Genomic DNA, 4,521 nt, shown 5'->3' with positions numbered 1-4,521 from the left:
CCGGAAGTCCCATTCAAGTCTATGGGACTTCCGGTATCGGAATAAGAAAAACCCTTTTCTGTCCTTGTACAGCCTCTCGGGGGTGTGTACGTACCTTCCGGGGGTCTGTGCCGGCCTGCCGGGGGTCTGTGCCGACTGCCCGGTGGTCTGTGCGTACTGCCGGGGGTCTGTACCGGCCTGCCGGGGGGCTGTGCCGGCTGCCGGGGGTCTGTGCCGACTGCCCGGGGGTCTGTGCGGACTGCCGGGGGTCTGTACCGGCCTGCCGGGGGGCTGTGCCGACTGTCCGGGGGTCTGTGCAGGCTGCGGGGTTCTGTGCAGGCATCGTCCGATGGGACTACAAGTCCCATCGGGCGATGCCTGCTACCATGACGGTGATTGACACATTAGCCAATGATGGGACAGTAGTAGTCCCATCATCCGGCTAATGTGTTGAATGTAAAAAAAACAAACATACTACATACATACAACATATATACATACTACATATATACATACTACATACATACTACATATATACATACTACATACATACTACATATATACATACTACATACATACTACATATACATACTACATGCATACTACATATATACATACTACATACATACATACATACTACATATATACTACATACTTACTACATATATACATACTACATACATACTACATACATACATACTACATACATACTACATACATACTACATATATACATACTACATACATACTACATACATGCTACATATATACATACTACATGCATACTACATACATACTACATTCATACATACTACATACATACTACATATATACATACTACATACATACTACATACATACTACATATATACATGCTACATACATACTACATACATACTACATATATACATACTAAATACATACTACATACATACTACATATATATATACTACACACATACTACATATATACATACTACATACATACTACATACATACATACTACATATATACTACATTCATACAACATACATATATACTACATACATACAACATGCTACAGACATACAACATACGTACTACATACAATACATTCATACAATACATACATATAGACATACAGTACATACAACATAGAGTACATACTCACCATTACTTGTCACTTTGATCCCCGAAGCCAGTGTCATCTAAGGAAAAATATGAAAATAGCAAACCACCAAATACTCCCTGATCCGCAGAAATCCACGAGTGAGTGTCCCACGCCGATCTTCCGTGGAGAGCAGCAGCATCAGCTGATGCGACCGCTCTCTACGGGGATCAGGAATCCAGTGTCGGGAGGTAGGTATCCTTCCACACTGTATTCCTCCGCCACTGTAAAAAAATAGTCCCTGGTCTATGTATGTAGTATGTATGTACACTCACTGGCCACTTTATTAGGTACACCTGTCCAACTGTGTGTTAAGACTTAATTTCTAATCAGCCAATCACATGGCGGCAACTCAGTGCATTTAGGCATGTAGACATGGTCAAGACAATCTCCTGCAGTTCAAACCGAGCATCAGTATGGGGAAGAAAGGTGATTTGAGTGCCTTTGAACGTGGCATGATTGTTGGTGCCAGAAGGGCTGGTCTGAGTATTTCAGAAACTGCTGATCTACTGGGATTTTCACGCACAACCATCTCTAGGGTTTACAGAGAATGGTCCGAAAAAGAAAAAAAATCCAGTGAGCGGCAGTTCTGTGGCCGGAAATGCCTTGTTGATGCCAGAGGTCAGAGGAGAATGGGCATACTGGTTCGAGCTGATAGAAAGGCAACAGTGACTCAAATTGCCACCCGTTACAACCAAGGTAGGCAGAAGAGCATCTCTGAACGCACAGTGCGTCGAACTTTGAGGCAGATGGGCTACAGCAGCAGAAGACCACACTGGGTACCACTCCTCTCAGCTAAGAACAGGAAACTGAGGCTACAATTTGCACAAGCTCATCGAAATTGGACAGTAGAAGATTGGAAAAACGTTGCCTGGTCTGATGAGTCTCGATTTCTGCTGCGACATTCGGATGGTAGGGTCAGAATTTGGCGTAAACAACATGAAAGCATGGATCCATCCAGCCTTGTATCAACGGTTCAGGCTGGTGGTGGTGGTGTCATGGTGTGGGGAATTTTTTCTTGGCACTCTTTGGGCCCCTTGGTACCAATTGAGCATCGTTGCAACGCCACAGCCTACCTGAGTATTGTTGCTGACCATGTCCATCCCTTTATGACCACAATGTACCCAACATCTGATGGCTACTTTCAGCAGGATAATGCGCCATGTCATAAAGCTCGAATCATCTCAGATTGGTTTCTTGAACATGACAATGAGTTCACTGTACTCAAATGGCCTCCTCAGTCACCAGATCTCAATCCAATAGAGCATCTTTGGGATGTGGTGGAACGGGAGATTCGCATCAGGGATGTGCAGCCGACAAATCTGCGCCAACTGTGTGATGCCATCATGTCAATATGGTCCAAAATCTCTGAGGAATGCTTCCAGCACCTTGTTGAATCTCTGCCACGAAGAATTGAGGCAGTTCTGAAGGCAAAAGGGGGTCCAACCCGTTACTAGCATGGTGTACCTAATAAAGTGGCCAGTGAGTGTATGTTGTATGCAGTATGTATGTTGTATGAATGTAGTATATATGAAGCATGTATGTAGTATGTATGTATGTTGTATGAATGTAGTATATATGTAATATGTATGTAGTATGTATGTATGCTGTATGAATGTAGTATATATGAAGCATGTATGTAGTATGTATGTATGTTGTATGTAGTATATATGTAGTATGTATATAGTATGTACTGTATGTAGCATGTATATATGTAGCATGTATGTAGTATGTATGTTGTATGTATGTAGTATGCATGTAGTATGAATGTAGTATATATGTAGTATGTATGTAGTATGTATATACTGTGTGTAGCATGTATGTAGCATGTATGTAATATGTATGTATGTTGTATGAATGTAGTATATATGTAGTATGTAGTATGTATGTAGTATGAATGTAGTATATATGTAGTATGTATGTAGCATGTATGTAGTATGTATGTTGTATGTATGTAGTATGTATGTATGTTTTTTTTTTACATTCAACACATTAGCCAGATGATGGGACTACTACTGTCCCATCATTGGCTAATGTGTCAGTGACTGTCAGTGTAGCAGGCATCGCCCGATGGGACTTGTAGTTCCATCGGACGATGCCTGCACACACACAAGACCCCCGGCAGGCCCACACAGACCCCCAGCAGCCGGCACAAGCCCCCCGGCAGGCCCGTACAGACCCACGACAGTCGGCACAGACCCCCCGCAGTCGGCACAGACCCCCCGCAGTCGGCACAGACCGTGCATCATGATGACGTCATTTCAGCAGCCAATCACAGCCATGCCAATAGTTAACATGCCTAACAGGATGTGCCCACACTTCTGAGGATTCCCATTGGCTGAATCAAATCGAGCAGGCTGATAGCTTTATGGGAACTTCCGATTCCGGTATCCGATACGAAAAAAGTATCGGAAGTCAGTATCGGAATTCTGATACAACTAATATCGGCCGATACCCGATACTTGCGGTATCGGAAAGCTCAACACTAGTCACCACTGAAAGTCACTGGAGAGGAAAACGGATCCGTGTGCATCCAAAATATGAAAGTTTGATACCAGCTTAACCCTATATAATGATTGGGGCTGGACCTGATCTCTCCACAGGTTTTGCCTAAAATCACTTTATATTACGCTACCCTTAGGGCTCATACTCACTTGCGAGAGACTCGCGTGATTCTCGTGTGAGTCTCTCGCATGGAAACCTGGCACTGCCGCCGGCACTCGGACCGGAGGGGGTGACTGCATAGAAATACATGTAACCGCATGCTCCGGTCCGAGTGCTGGTGGCAGTGCCAGCTTTTCATGTGAGAGACTCACGCACAAGAATCGTGCGACTCTCTCGCTAGTGAGTATGAGCCCTTAGCAGCAACAACTGACGCTGTCTATCCTCCTCCCTGTAGTGCTGTCCTGAATCCTCCTGGCCCTGCGTTCAACGGGGTCCGTTAGGCCTCTTTCACTCTTCCGTTTTTTACAATCAGTCAAAATCCGCCAGGTTTTGAAAAAAACGGATCCGCAAATTTTTTTTGCGGATCAGTTTTTTTTCCCCATTGACTTTCATTATTGGCGGATCCTGACGGATTGCCGTCCGTTGCAACCGTTTTTGTGCGGATCCGCCATAATGTTAGTGTCCGTCAACATCCTCAAAGATTTCCAAACGGAGCTTGCAACGTTTTTTTGGCCGGCGGATCCTCCAGACACTGATTTAACCCTAAATTCTCTCTCTCTCTCTCTCCCCCCCCTTCCCGGCCAGCGGTTCCTTTAAATTTCCTCATTTTGCGGATCCGTCAAAAATGGATCCTGTGGCATCCGTTCACATCAGTTACGAACGGATCCTCTTGTCCGCCCTTTTGGCGGATTGTAACTGACACAAAAAACTGAAGTGTGAAAGAGGCCTTACCT

Source organism: Dendrobates tinctorius, unplaced genomic scaffold (genome assembly GCF_039654945.1).
Source record: "Dendrobates tinctorius isolate UK_male_01 unplaced genomic scaffold, ASM3965494v1 ptg000028l, whole genome shotgun sequence".
NCBI lineage: Eukaryota > Metazoa > Chordata > Amphibia > Anura > Dendrobatidae > Dendrobates > Dendrobates tinctorius.
Note: the sequence above shows the minus strand (reverse complement) of the source record.